Here is a 16452-nt window from a genome sequence, read left to right as displayed (position 1 = left end):
AAAAAGCCTAGAGCTGGATACATACCATGAACTCCTCTCTGCAACAATGCAGATAAAATTCAAAGTCAGCTATAAAAGAAATAGTTTGAACCAAATAAGATTAGACTACATTAGGAAATTTGAAGAAATAAATAGGACTCAAACAGATGAAACTAAAAACCTTTAGAAAACAGAAAAGAAATATTAACTCGTCAAGGAACACTTTAGGAATTCATAAGAGGCCCAATAATAAATGGATAATATCTGAAATTTTAGAAAAATGCAACGAAAAAAGAAAACTAAAAACAAAAAATTATTATTATTACAGGTATCTCCATGGAGTCAGTGCTCATCGTGAGAGACCCAAACTATCAAAACAATATCTATTGTATCTCTTCTTGAATTCATTTACAGATGAAGAACTCACAGCTGAGTCAGGCAATGCATTCCAGTCATTCACCACCCTCCAGTCGAAAAACCTCATTCTCACACCTGTGTTAACCACACTTTTCCTCAACTTCCAGGGATGACCTCTTGTTCTTCCATCACTATCACATAGCTGAAATATTTCCCCTGCATCAATCTTATAAAAAACTTTTAGTAATAAATAGACATACCTCAGAAGAAAACAAGAAGAAATACAAAACTCAAAAACGAAACTGACAAACTCTGCAGACTGGCTAAATAAAAAAGCAGAAAAATGCAATGAGGCATATAAACACTCAACAAACAGAGTAACTTTATTAAGAATATTAAAATAGAAACAAATCGATGAAGATATCCTAGACTTCTTAGAAAAATATTAGTCTCACAGAAGCAATAATTAAATTTAACAGTATAACAACAGATAAAATAAACATCAATAAATGAGAAGCCCAAGGATGTCCCATCTCCCCATATCTTTTTTAACATCTACCTAGAGAATATGGTTAACCAAGCCTTGGAAGGAGAAAAAGGGGTCAACCTAAATGGTTATAACCTTAATAACAAAATATGCAGATGACATTGCAATGATAGCAGACACAAAAGAACAAATGGTGAACCTAATAACCAAACTAAACAATATGGCTAAAGCAGTATGATCATAAATACAGACAAAACAAAAATCTTGATAATGGAAAAAAGAAAAAGTAAACTTCTCTTTGAATGGATCAACAATTGAACAGGTAAAACAATTCAACTATTTAGGAACAATAATAACAGAACACTAAGATACCATGACCACTATTAAACATAGAATATCGACTGCATGGTCATCATTTAATAAGTTAGGTAAAATCTGGAAAAATAAAATCTCCAAACCTCTAAAAATAAAATTATATAATGCAATTATAATACCCATTGTGCTATATGCTTCAGAAACTTTGACACTCAAGAAGCCAAAGATACGAAAACTGGAGGCTTTCGAGATAAATTGTCTCAGAAATATAAATAAAACAAAATGGACAAAAAGAAAACAAATGAAACTGTAAAACAAGACCTAAGCTATACAGACTCATTAATAGAAAAGATCAAAAGAAGACAACTTCAATGTATGGAGATGCCAAGAGAATGCCACCAAAAAGGCTACCCAACCTTGCTCTGTATGCAAGGTTAGAAGAAAAAAGAAAGACCAAGAACTAAATGGTCTAAAACTGATGTCTCCTCTCTTCACTAATAGCCTACTTAAAGATGCCTTAGACCTTATCTGAGCTATTTCTTCCTGATATCTCAAGCCTGTTTCAGTACACCATGAACTCTGGCTGTTGTTTAGCAAGGGAAATTCTACATACAGAAGGTATAGCCATGGGTTTCATGCTTTCCCCACCCCTGGCCAACTACTTCATGGAGACCTTCAAAGAGAAAACAAACTTTGCCCAACATAAACCCACTGTTTGGCTATGCTACATAGATGTATTCTCCATTTGGTCACACAGCCTGGATACTCACCATTTTCTTAACACATCTAAGCAATCAACCTCCAAGGATCCAGTTCATCTCAGAAAAGGAAAGGTTCCCTTTCCTACCTAGACACTTTATATACCAGCTTCATGGATACTGGTAGATGCATTTATCAACAATTCCCCCCCCCCCAAACAATGAGATTATAAAACCCCTATGTAACAGGGTAAAATTAATCAGTTCTGATAACCACTCTATCTACCGAACTTGACCATATTCTTAAGTTTCTTAGTCAATGGCTACAATTCCTTCGAAATCCCCCACCTCCAAAATAGACTGCACAAAATTTATTACCATTCCATATATCCAATGTACATCCAAAAAATTAATAAAAATCCTAAAGAAATACCACTTAGACAATATAAAAAAATTAGATTCCCTTATTTGCTCTATCAAACACCAGTCACATTTCCTAGACATGCAAGGTGTTTATCAAGTTTATTATGTTTGCAAACTGTTCTACAATGACCAAATAGCCAATATCAGAATCTCTGAACTACATCCAGTTCCACAATTACAGCCACTCTGAACTTGCTGCCCATGCTTTAGAGCCCCACTGCAGGCCCATTACTCCACTGCAACAAATATAAATATGAGAAGCTATTCCTGGAATTGCTTTAGCCCTGAGAAACTTGCCAAAACTCAACAAATCTGGTAAGAACTCATCCTCAGATCTTCAGCGCAATGGTCAAAACCACCCAAATCAGTCCACTTGGTTGCCATTCTTCATCCTCGTTTGCCCAGTGTTAGTACAGGTGCAAACATATGTTCTGTGTTTCTTGATGATGGCAATTTGACTTTAATTAATACTTCCAGTATTTCAGTAAAGTTATTGTAATTAATATTCGGTATACATTGTAATTTCCTCAAAAATAAGTTATATAAGGGAATATCTGATCTTGCAGATTTGCAACTAAACAAAGTTAAAAGCACCAAACTATGAATCAATACATTAAAAGCAAGCTAGCAGACTGTGTGTACTCAATCTTAACCTTGCGGTGATCAGTCGAAAAAATTGCAGCATTTAAAAAATTTATGTACTTACTGGATTTGGATATTTGCATTACCTACAGAAATTTTATTATAGTTTAAAATATTAAGTTGTGTTTTATGAAGACATTCTCTTGTTGCTAATATAATCTACGTGTCAGCCATTGTATTTAGTTTCTCACTTGCCACTTTCATGGAGTGCGCATGCTCGCTGAGAAGTTTGACGTGTGATTGACAGCTGACAAGAACAGCATTCGGTATCAGGGTAACATGAGTAAACAAGACAGCGTTCGGAAGGAATTTAGAACACAAGCCGGCAGACATTTAGATTTGGAGGAAATTGAGTTTTTTTTATGTGACATTCGGAAGAAAATTAATAGTATATTCTGAAAAAAGAATCGCAGAACTATGAAGTTTCAAAGTGAAGTATTGATAATTAAAAGAAAATATTACTATAGATGTTTTAAAAGGAATATTGGAGGAAACGCTAATTGGAAGATTTATAGTAGATTCCGAAAAGGGAATCTTAGAACTAAGTTTTTTTTTAAATGGAAGAGTTATGACTGTCAATAAGCATTAGTGAATAAGGAATTGCTATTTACGTTCAAAAGGAATGTTCGAGAAAACTCCGATTAGGAAGTTTCATCTGTAGTAAGGACGCCGGATGTAACTATTTCTACTAAAAAGAGACAGAATTGAGTCAGGAAGAATTAATGTGTGCTACATAAGTGACGAGAAAGGATCCTATGGAAATGAAGAATAAAGTCATATATCTTCGGAAAAGAGCCTTGACAAAGAAAGAAACTGGCTATGAACATTTTGTCGTGAAAACAAAGTGTTTAGTCTTAAGTGTAAGTTTATTTTTAAAATGCCTTGGATCCAATTAAATTTGTAGTCAGTTATGTAATATTGTTTGAAGTGTATATATATTGTTTCATTAAATGTGTTTATTTTGTATTTTGGCCTTGAGTCAGTGATTTATTTGGATTCTGAAAGAAATAGTAAAAAAGGAGTCATTGCACCAATCGAAGTGAACCCTTGTGCAACATAAATAAATATATAGGTACACTTGAAAAACTAAAAAAAAATAATTGTTGAACAGAGATCATCTCTATGGTAGGATTAACATATGATAATATACTTTAAATAAAAATCTCAAATATTAACATAAGAATATTTATATTAAACAATTTGTTTGTATTTGTCAGATCAGCTACGACCTCTGCAGGGTTAACTCAAGATTGGGGGGGGGGGGGGGGGAACAGTATTTCAAAAAGACGATTCTGTAAATTGGCACATACTCTACAAAACATTCCTAATTTAATAAATCTGGTTGAAATTAAAAAACTGCCAAAGATTTGGGAAGCTGTCATTCTCTAGAAGAGACTTACCCTTGATGCATTCCTAATACCAGATGAACCAGAACTGAACAAATTATGCAAAAAAAAAAAAAAAAAAAAAAAAAAATTAAATTAATTAAAATTCTCTATTTTGTCCAGTCTGCAGCTGCTCGTCAGCTGGCAAAATCTGTGCTACTCATCACATGCATATAGGCAAATGTATTTGGTAAGCCCTGATATTTTGTGTGCCCTTATTCAATTTTGTACTGAATGACTATGTGATCACGTTATGATTGCACAAACATTAACCACGCTACCGGCCAAGACTACTATAGATGTCAAGGTTATCATGGATGCAAAGTGCAATTAAAATTGTAATACTATTGATATTACATTGAAATATATGATGGATACGAAGCACACGAGGATGCGTATTTGATCCATAATGGCCGGTAAGGTGGTTAATACTCCAGTAAATGTTTGCAAAACATCAGTAAATTACTTTTACTATCCCACTATTAGCCTACACATAAGCTATGTGTAGGCTAATAGTGGGATAATCCTGAGACTGCTCTGAAGTTCAAACAGTACTTTAGGCACTTCAGATCTCCAATAAGCAAGGACTCATTTTAAAAATTTATGGAATTTACAACCGTGTTAAAAAAAAACTTTTATTATCCCGACATTTCGATCTTCACATCAAGATCATCATCTGGAGCATACATCGATATACAAGACAAGCTGAGTTACATTATTAACTAAGCTAAAGAAACAATGATTTGATCACATGTTATTCTATTGGCATGACCTCTAGTGAAAAAAAAAAAAAAAAAAAAAAAAAAAATTACATCAAGCTAAATTCTATTTATGATGACAGGAATAAACATTCTTTCAGAAACAAAGATGTCCTATTTTTAGTATTACAATTCTTATTTTTGCTTTTAAGATACTGGATTTTCTACAGCCCTGTTTATAGTTGTTCTTAGCGAGGAACGTTCTGTGGGTCGAATATATACCTTCCATATGTTTCGGATTTTTAGACCATCATTATTGTTCAGATTGGGGTGGTTGATAATAATCTCACATGCTTCCTTAAATTTCCAGAGTTATAAATCCTTATAACTCTGCCCAACTTGTATGATATATTAACAAATATGTTGAACAGAACCTGGTGACAGAACAGAAAGTCAGAGCATCACAGTAAATGAGTCACTGTTATCCAGAAATATAAAATACAAGCAGATAGTCTTTCTAAAGGAAGACAACCCTTTTGTAAACTCATGCTGACCATATGTAGAAAATCCTTCATCTAGTCCAATACTGTATTCTCAATTGATCTCTAATCTTAACTGCAACCCATATATGCAGACCTATGACTGAAGACCTCTGGAAAAGAGCACTTTTGTGCAGTGACACAATTTCACCTTCTTTCCACTCCTCCATGAAATGCATGACTCATAAAACAATCAGATTAAAATAAAAACTCTTGCACATATTCCTTAAAAATGAAGTGATGTATAATACGATTCTGTAACACCCGATGAATAACATGGAGAAGTGCAATTTTGTTTCATTATTTCATCCACCTCGGCCGGTAGGGGGGTTAATACTAGCCTAGTAATCACCTATTACAACCCTAGTTCTTTCACTTCTATTCTTGACAGCAATTGTCTCCCTTTCAGACATTGCACAGCCACCATTTATGAGTGGCTATCTCATAAATGGTGATACTGACAAAGCACTCATTAATTCTGTTAAATCATTTGAATGGAGTTGGTAACTGTTACTAACTCATTCACCAGTCAGCTTTACACAATATTAATCCTCCTTGAACAGAAAAGTTTCTTTGGATTGAATGGCTAATCTGCTCTTATACTGCATCCCCTCCCCACCACAATGATTGTTGCTCATCTAGCCTGCCTTGCACATTTGTACATATGATCAGTACCTTCTGCCATATTCCTCCATTAGCAATAACTTATTTCCCTTCCTGCTTGCCTAATTTTGCTGTGCATCCAGTTGAAGGACAGTAATGATTACTATCCTTAAGTTCTCTAATTTTCATTAAAACAATGCTTCAAATTTAGAAGTGGAATTAGAGTGGGTCATTTTGACCTGCTCTAACTCCACTCTAACCTGTGAAAACATGGTAGGGATTAGGCCCTAATGATTCCTCCAATAAAACAGTTGAATAACCGTTTTACTAATGAAACCAAACAGCAATTTTAAAAAATATTTTTATTATTGTCATATATTGCACATGTGAAAATAAACTTTTCTTGTGCATATTATTAACAAAATCTTGACAGAAGGTATTTCTAAAAAAGTGTATTGCTTGATGAGTCACCTATTCACGTGATCTTATCCCGTTTGTCGCTTAATTTTACAAAAATGAAAGCAATACTTGGAAATTTGATTAAGATTATAATCAGATTATAATATACATGAGTAAATGTCTTAAATCTGACTACATATGTAATAATAATCCTTTCGAGATATCAATATTAGGAACTTGTGCTACGAGCACAATTCCATTCACGCTCCTCGTAAAATAACTATTGTGCTGTGAAATTCCGCAGTATTGATTTTCAAAGCCAGACATCCGCAATGCGCTATTCTGAACTGCAATGGCATAGTACAGACGTACACACACTAGCGGGAAGCGAATCTATGTTGCCTACGGTTAATAATAGCTTCGGGAGTAGCACGATAAGGAATTTTAGTTTTGCAAGAGCCATAAAAAAAAAAGTAGATATACCAGATGCGTTTCTGAAACAATTTTTAAACTGAATTAAATTACCCTTAAAAAGTGTTTTTTTTTTTACTTCATATATCACTGGAGCATTACGAAAACGATACCGTACACAACAATTACTAGTTATATGCGATGACGGACTATTTCACTAACAGTTTACAAAACAAGCAGTTGTTTACATAAATAATTATGAGTGATGCTCGAATACTAACGCAAGAAAGATATAAAAACAAAGAAACTACTAAAATGAAACGTACACTGAAAATTAATTTTATAATACAAAATGATTGATGATAAAAAGAATCCCTCAAATAGTCAAAATGGACTGCTTTTTGCTTTAGTCATTTGATTTCACAATAAGCTGACAAAAGTACTGAATAAAAATTAAGGTTATACTGTATTTCTTGATTTTGCGAAGGCATCGAATAATGTACTGCACGAATGTATTTCGCTAACCTTTCTTCTCTCATTCTGTTTTAAAGACCATACCAACTTAGATTTGCTCTGCTCACACATTCCTGAAATCTGTATATGATAGTAAAAACTGGATTTGGTTTAGTTAATTACAGCCAAAGCAACTAAGGCTGTGAAAACATGGTAGGCATTAAAAAAAAAAAGAAAAAGCTTTCTAATGAGCATGAAGAAACTGCAGTGACTTTTAATTGCTGAGTGGTATTCTGAAGCTTAGATTCATGTTGCTCCTTTACTTCAAACATAATATACACTAGTGGCCAAAATTGTGGAAACCTTTTGGAAAAAGTATTTTTGAGGTTTGATGGCTCATAACACTACTTTTTTTGGTGTAATACCATAAAATTATATATCAACGGAAAGATAATTTAATCAAGAATGTAATGCAATAACTTGTATGAAGGATTTTTTTTTTATTAGAACAGCAGTTATAAAGAAGAAGAGTGAAACACATAGAAAAAATGAGATGTACAAAAATTCTCCCAATGTGAGTTAATACTTAGTTGAGTAACCTATCGCGTTAATTACGGCCTTACAACGCCTTCCCATGGAGTGAACCAAATTTTTTTAGTTCTGCAGCTGTTATAATGTGAAACCAAGATTGAATTATTGTTTCTATTAATTGGATTTTATTGGTGGGTTGCTTCTGACTAACAAGTTTATTTAGTCGGCTCCATAGATTTTCGATTAGGTTAAGGCCTGGGATATTCCCAGGCCATTCCAGCAGTGGAATATGATTATCTTGAAACCACTTTTTGCACACAGCAGCAACATGACACGGGGCTGAATCCTGTTGAAATATAAATGCTTCATTATCTTGGAAAAGATCACGTGCGGAAGGCTTCAGTTTGGGCTCAAGTATTTCATTTATGTATTTTTGGGCATTTATATTGCCATTAATCACGCAAATTCTGCCCACACCTTTTGATGTCATACAACCCCAGATCATAACACTAAGTGGGTGTTTCACGGTAGGTGTAATGCAATCAGAATGCAAATGTTTTCCGATTCTTCTCTTTACGTATTTTATGCCACCACTACCAAACAGGGAGATTTTGGTCTCATCACTCCAAATAACACCGTCCCATTATTCCGCTGTCCAGTTAGCATGCCCTTTTCACTCAAGCGTTGAAAGGTCTCAAATACAAATATAATTTTCTAAGGCTATGAGAGCTTTATAGAGGGATAATAACTTCCCTATCTTTACTTGTGAGCAGCGTGTTTATCAACAACCGAGTAATCCTTTGAGCTATTTTACCAACTTTTGCGATATGCCCTCTGAACTTCAATTCTTTGTTACCATTATCCCAAAATCCCTAGCCTCATCAATTTCCTGCAATCCAATACCATCTATAGGATGTAGCATAGAGGCAGCCAGCCTCACGGCGCCGCTTAATAAGAAGGGCGCTCGTTCAGCCATATTGCGGTAGGCGCCTTATTAGGGCAACAAGATATTTTATATCTGATGTAGATGCAATAGATTTATTTAAAGAATTAAAAATTCTCTCAAAAATAATACAAGACAAAAGTTGTCCTCACCAAATATATATAAAACCAGAATCTTGTAGAAATTTAAGCCAACGTAATCACAGCCCTAAGGATATTGTTAACAATTCCTGTTAGCGTAGCAAGTGCAGAAAGCAATTTTTCCAAACTGATTAATAATTATTTGCAAACAGCAATGACCCAAGAAGGATTGGTTGGTCTAGCCTCAAAGATTTTGATGCCTCCCCCTAGAATAATAGTCAGCCAAAGTTCTGAAAAAGTATAATATAAATATGTACTTTAAATAAAAAATGAACATGGGTAAAACTGTTTTTAATTTGACTTTCTTCAATGAATATAAATTTTACATTACACTTTGTATATTATAAAACATAAATCGAACTCAACTCGGGAAAATAAAATCCAAGTTAATGCGATCCTATTGCTTGATGTCTGCTGCAAAGAGTTTTTATTTGAGCTAATAATTTAGTCATTTTCAATCTCAAATCCCCATGGTTTGTGATATCCAGATGATTTCTTTTTTTTAGTAGCAAGTCATAAAGCCACATTCAACTAAATATGACGACGGGAAGGGCAACAGTATGGTTAAAAAAAAAAAAAAAAAAATACTAATTGAATTTCGGTATTTCGTTTCTGTCTCGTCAGAAAGCCATGCCATTGTTCCTTTTATGTTGAATAAAGCTCTAATAGACTCGTCATTTTGCTTTTCTGAGAGTTCTTCTTGATACTGTATTTATGTTGACTGCTGTACTAGTGATGTCAGTTTTTTTTCTAGGGAAGTCAGGGTTGCAACATCGACAATGGTGAGAAAAAATGGACTTAACAGCACAACCTGATGAAAGAATAGAGACTGACTCCAGGGCATAACCCAAAGAGAAGATTCCACTTGTAATTTTAAGAACAAAAAAAAATGGTCTTCAATTACAGCGACGATGAAGAACGCAAACATCAAATTTACATCAGCCAAGAATACAGATGAAGAAATCCGGATTCAACCAGAAGGAATTTCGCACTACCGCCAGCTCACCAGACTTATGGATGAACTAAAAGTCCCATATCATACGTTTCAGCCTAAAAGCGAAAAAAATTTAAAGGTGGTAATCAGAGGGCTGGCTGAGACCATACCAGCCGAAGAAACTACTGACCTCAGATCACAAGGCCTTGAGCCGATTAAGATATCGCGCATGTACCGAGCAGACAAACGCCCCTTGCCTCTGGTCTTGGTCGAGATCAGTAAAGACCATAGAGAAATTGATGACCTTAAAATAGTTTGCAGCTTTCATCAAGACCGAACCTCTCAGAAGAAAGGCTTCAGCTGGTCAATGCCACCGCTGCCAAAAGTATGGGCATGCGCAGAAACTGTGTAGGGCGGAATACAAATGTGTGAAGCGCGGAAATAATCATCCCTCGCACACATGTGCCAAACCAAGAACCACTCCTGCTAAGTGTGCCAATTGTGCTATGGCGGCCCACATTCAGCTAATTACAAGGGCTGTTCACTCCACCATCTAACCTGACAAGGACTAGGGAGGTAGTAACCCCTCCCACTCAGAAGCGAGTCACACTCCTTACATCGGAAATTAAAGTGCGGAATATTACACATGATAAATCATATGCCTCTGTAGTTTCCTCATGCAACAAACCGGCAGAATCCACGCCAAGCAGCCAAAACTCTGCTACAATGCTTGCTGCCACTTTGGGAGAAATGCTAATCAGCTTTCAGCAAATCAAATCCAAACCAGGATGACACAAACAGATTTCTCAAAAATACCCAAGTCATATTCTCGTTGATTAATGGATAATTCGGCCATCACAATAAATTCTATACAGGTTGCATTTTGGAATGCTAATGGATTCAGCAACATTCTAGAACTCCATGAATTTGTTACCCACTACAAAATTGATATCATGTTAGTAATGAGACCCAACTGCGGCCATGTGATAATCCCAAGAAATTACTCGTTAATTAGAAGCGACGGACCTAATTCCAGGTGGAGGTACTGCAATCTTTATCAAGAAAAGCATCCGTTATAATGAGATAAAAAAAAGATTCCTACAACTAATCTGGAAAAAACTGGCATAGAAATTTACACCATTAATGCAGGCACTTAAAAATATATTGTTCATAACCCTCCAGGCAGAACTCTAGAAGCAACAACAGTAGCAGGTGATCTAAACTCAAAACATACCTTATGGAATAGCAGGTGTACCAATTACAACAGAAAAATCCTTTCCAATTTTGCTAAGCTGAGAAATATTATCATCGCATGCCCGATTGAACCAACGCACTATGGATCACATGGCAGGCCAGATGTATTAGATATAGCCATATTCAAAAACACATCTCATTAATTCCAGCTGCAAGTAGTTAACGACCTCGGTTCGGACTACAACCCGGTACTTCTAAAACTGGGCGAGGATCCAGAACTTATTCCCAGTCAGTTATTTACTAATTTCACAAAATTCAAGGCTACAATTAACACTATCATGGATTCAGTGACGAATATCTCCACTTGTGAAGATATTGCCACAGCAGTCAACAACCTGGAAAGAAAAATTCAAACTAGCTTAACTGCAGGCTCTTCTAACTCCACTCCAGCTCAAGTAAACCAACTTCCAGAAGACATCCTTGCTCTAATCAAAAACAAAAATAAAATGAGACATCGCTTTCAGAACACAGTCTCAAGATCGCCAAGAGCTGAACAGAGCATCAAACTTACTTCGCTATGCACTAAAAGATCACAGAAATTTGCAATGGGAAAGAAAACTTTGTTTCCTGAAAACTAAGATAAATCCTTGTGGAAGTTGGCAGAGGCTATCTGTACGGACCGTTCCAAGATCCACTCCATTCACAGAAAAAGAGGTATAGTTTATAGGGACGATGAAAAAGCAGAAGCCCTTCAACTTCAGTGGTCCTAATTATGCGCATGCGGATTTGGTCTTCATAGAGAAAATTCACCGTCGAGCCCCTACTGCGCTCCAGCAGTCAAACAACTGCGAAAATATCTGTCCCACTTCACCTAAAGAGGTCTACTCAATCATTAGGAAGCTCAACAACAAAAAAAAGTCCCAGGCCCAGATGAAATTAACAACAAAACAATCAAGGCCCTTCCGCACAAAGCTGTCATGCACTTGGTAGCAATCATAAATGCAATGCTCAGACTAAACTATTTTCCAACCCAATGGAAACAAGCAGATATAGTTCTCATTCATAAGTCGGGAAAAGCACCTCAGTTGCCGCATAGTTACAGACCCATCAATCTCGTTTCATGCTTGGGAAAGTTTGCAGAAAAAATCGTCCTCAATCGACTCCAGGATGTGGTGAATAATAACAACACAGTACCGAAGGAGCAGTTTGGGTTTAGAGCCAGACACAGTACTACACATCAAGTTCACAGACTGGTTGAATTTATCACTACTGGATTCAATTGGAGACAACATACAGGTGCTGTTTTTCTGAATGTAGCAAAAGCCTTTGACAAGGTTTGGCACAAAGGTCTCATCTATAAATTATTTATGGCCAAAGTTTTGCTCTACCTTATCAAACTTATCGACTCCTTTCTAAAAAACCGGAAATTTCAGGTCAAGTTGAGAGGACTCAAATCCTCTTTGAAAAGAATCACTGCAGGTGTTCCTCAAGGCTCGTTGCTCTCCCCACTGCTTTTTAACATCTTCGTTGCTGACGCTCCTATCACGATGTCAACCACCACAGCTTACTATGCGGATGATATGGCAATTTTGAGTAGATCTCTCAGGCCGTACTTAGCTACACAGCGCTTGCAGACTGCAGCAGCAAACCTGGAAAGCTATCTCAGGAAATGGAGAATATCTGTGAATGCTGACAAAAGTACTGCCATTCTCTTCACAAGACGGAAGGCATCACAATATGGAGAAGTCAAACTTTTCAACACAACTATTCCATGGAAATCCAGCACCAAATATTTAGGTATTCAACAAGACAGCTGCCTCAACTTTAACTCCCACATCTCTCATGCCTGCAACAAAGCAAACTCAGCAATTGCTCAACTCTACCCCCTACTCAACCGTAGAAGCAAAGTCAGTCCAGAAAACAAATTAAGAATATACAAGGCAATCATCAGACCCATACTGACTTATGGCTCACCAGCGTGGGGCCACACCTCTCCTAGCAACATCAAAAAATTACGAATAATCCAAACTAAATGCCTCCGAACGATCTTCGATGCCCCGTGGTTTGTAAGGAACACCATCCTCCATCAACACGGAAACCTGCCAGACATACCTACATTTCTCCTCCAGATAGCAACCAAGTACTTTACTCAAGCATCACTCCATCCCAACCTACTCATTCGTGAGTCATCAGATTACGATGAAAAAGATAGATGGAAACATAAACGCCCAAAGGCGGCCCTGATCACTGATTGAAATATTTCAACACAGCCCGAAATAGGGCGAGCCAAGTGCTCAAAACTTTCTTCCTTTAAACCGAGAATCTTTCATAGCGATCAGAGTCCACGGGACTGATATCCATCAAAACCACATCCAGTTAACAATGCAACGTCATTTTCTAATTGCCCACATTGAGAAACACTGGTCTAGCAACTATATTGATAGAGGCGGCGGATGTAGCTTATAATTTAAATTTAGAAGAGTTTAAAAACAGTTTTATTATGCGATATCCCAGTAGAGCAAACATTTAATTAACATTACTGTATTATGTAATCGTTTTGCATTAATGTTTCTCTTGTGATAAAAACAAAATAGCAACTGGAGATTTTCTTATATTTTTGTCTTATAATCCATCAGGGGTGATATTTGTTTGCCTCAGCATGCAATTTAATCTGGCGACGACCCTGACCATCGATATGATTCACCATATGCAACGTTTTCAACCCAAAGTGACCTCACATTTTGCAACACAACAGCAAAAGCCAAACTCTTAATTTGATGGCAAAGTTGGCGTTTCAACACATTAGACACAAATATGCCTCTGTCACAAACAATTATGCCACTTGATTTGAGCGTCAGGTTGTCCACACAGCAGAGGATAATGGTAATTAGAGTGTAAGTTGGAAAGGATTAGAGTAATATAGGAATGGAGACACTGGAGAAATTACTAAGTGACAAATATAATTTATCATATACTCGTTTATATAATTTGATACCAATATAATGTTCAAAAATTATTTACTGCAATTTAGAAATTCTGAAAGCAAAAATTTTGTGCTTTTACTAGGTGTGCGCACTCCCCTTTTCGACTAGGATGTGTGTGTGTGTGCGCGCGCGCACACAGCCTAGTCGAAAGGGGAGTGCGCTTTTTACGTCATGGAGCCATACACACTGGGGCTCCATAACGTAAAAAGCTTATATTTTCTTATGTGCAAAATATTTATGACAAAACCATCACAAACCTGTGTAATCAATGACAAACATATTAGAGCATTAATATCACTGTTTTGCAATAAACATTAATCAAAAACAGCTGTTTATTGAATAATCACCTAATATCTTCACAGCTTAGCATAATGAATAAAGATATATCTAATGATCAAGCTTCACAATAGCCTTTGTCTCTTCATACATTCAACCACTTCTAAATTTCAATTCAGAGCTAATTTTTATGAGTTATTTTGCCATTATTCTTTCCCCTTACATTATTTCTTTTGGAACTCCTGGATCCCAAAAGTTCAAATGAAAATAAATTGAGTAAACATGAGTATGGCATCTTGTCTGAACAAACATGAAAAAAAAAGTATACTTTAGCAAAGATACAAGAAATGGATTTTTTTTACTTAGGGTGATAAGCAAGTGGAACAATCTGCTAGAGGTAGTTTCAATCACACTGTCAACAATCAAGTTTAAAGAGAGAAATGGTATGCACCGTGTGAATAGTTATGAGCCATACACAAGTCTTGTTACTATGAAGATACTGTTTCCATGAGGAGTGGAAGTTGCTCCTTTGACCTTTATTTTTATTATGCTGCTCCCACCAACAAAAGGTTATCTTGTAAACCTATAGTACATTTAGTGTGCATGACTTAGATATTTCCCACCATTTTTTATCAATTGTGTATTTTTATTTTTTTTTACACAGTCCACAAACCCTGCTCTAGAGAGCAAACAGAATCTGCAAGTGAACTGACAGTGCCTCTTATGAAGCTGTTTAATCTAAGTCTCAGCTCTGGCAAAGTTCAAAGGGAGTGTAAAGATGGTAAGATAGTTCCATTATATAAAGGTGGCTCCAAGAAGTAGAAAATTACAGACCAAGTAATATCTTTTCAGTGGTGGTTAAAATATTGGAAAAGTTGGTTAAAAGTAAAATTCAGGAATGGGTGGATAGGAATATGATATTTTATAGGGCGCAGCATGACTTTGGTAAAAAGGTAGGTTCTGCCTCAGTAATTTACTCACATTTGACAACAGAACTGGATAAAGGAAATAACTATACCATGATACTACTGGACTTTGCAAAGCCATTTGACAGAATACCGCACAGAAAACTATTACATAAGTTGGAGCAAATGGGAATGAATATGTGGCATGAATAGGAGTGGCTGATAGAATGACATCAGAGGGTGATGTATGGGGTGGAGAGGAATCAAAGAGAATGACTTAGTGAAGTGCCCCATTGCTCTGTACTAGGATCACTACTCTTTAATACGTACATTAAATGATATAGCAGATTTTAAGGGGGAAATTCAAGTTGTTTGCCAATGATGCAAAACTTGAGAGGGAAATAGTTGATAAAGGCAATCTAGATATCTTACAATATGATTTAAATAAATTGGTAGCATGTGCAAAGGACAATTATTGTCAATTCAATGTTGTAAAATGTGAAGTAATGCACTTTGGTATGAAAAGATTACACTTTGTATCATATTGATGCTACTAGTTTACAGAAAACTGATGAGACTAGGGATGATGGTGGGTAGAGATCTGAAATTCAGAGGACATATTGAAGAGTTGGCAAAACAGCTCAGAGAATTACTTGATTACTGAAGAGCACACTGACAAGTAAAGACAGGGAGGTTATTATCCCTCGTTATGAGGCTATGATTTGGCCACTTGTTGACTGCGAACAGATTTGGTCACTTGCATTTACTGGTGATCAGGAGGTGGTGGAGAGGATTTAGAGATGAGTCACCAAGTTGGTGAGATCTGTGGAATTTTCCACATGAAGATAGATTGGGGTTGTATGGGTTGCAGATTTTAGCTGACAGGAAGAGGAGAGGGGACTCCTCTGCCTGTCAGCCACTGATAATGATAGAAAAGTTACTAAAGGGACACACTTGGAAGCTGTTTAAAAGTAATATTGTGCAGACTAGATTCTTTTTTTGGAGAGTGGTGAGTGAGTGGAATGGACTGCCAGAGGTGGTTGTGAGCACCCCAACAATGAATAAGTTTAAGATCTATGATAGGTATTCTGTTAACGAATAGAGTGGGTCTCCTGCGATGAGACTCGACTTCATAGTGCCCCATATAAATAATTTT

At 36.2% G+C, this 16452-nt stretch overlaps 1 protein-coding gene across 1 annotated transcript in view; it reads right to left on the bottom strand.

Annotated features, from left to right (window-relative positions):
- mRpS11 (mitochondrial ribosomal protein S11) overlaps positions 1-16452 on the bottom strand; it is a 114412-nt gene that overhangs the window by 76689 nt on the left and 21271 nt on the right. The gene's annotated exons all lie outside the window — the stretch shown is intronic.

The sequence above is a fragment of the Typopeltis vanoorti genome, chromosome 13 (genome assembly GCF_054136105.1).
Source record: "Typopeltis vanoorti isolate ZY-2024b chromosome 13, IOZ_Tvanoo_1.0, whole genome shotgun sequence".
Lineage (NCBI taxonomy): Eukaryota > Metazoa > Arthropoda > Arachnida > Uropygi > Thelyphonidae > Typopeltis > Typopeltis vanoorti.
This window is presented reverse-complemented; position numbering and strand designations above follow the sequence as displayed.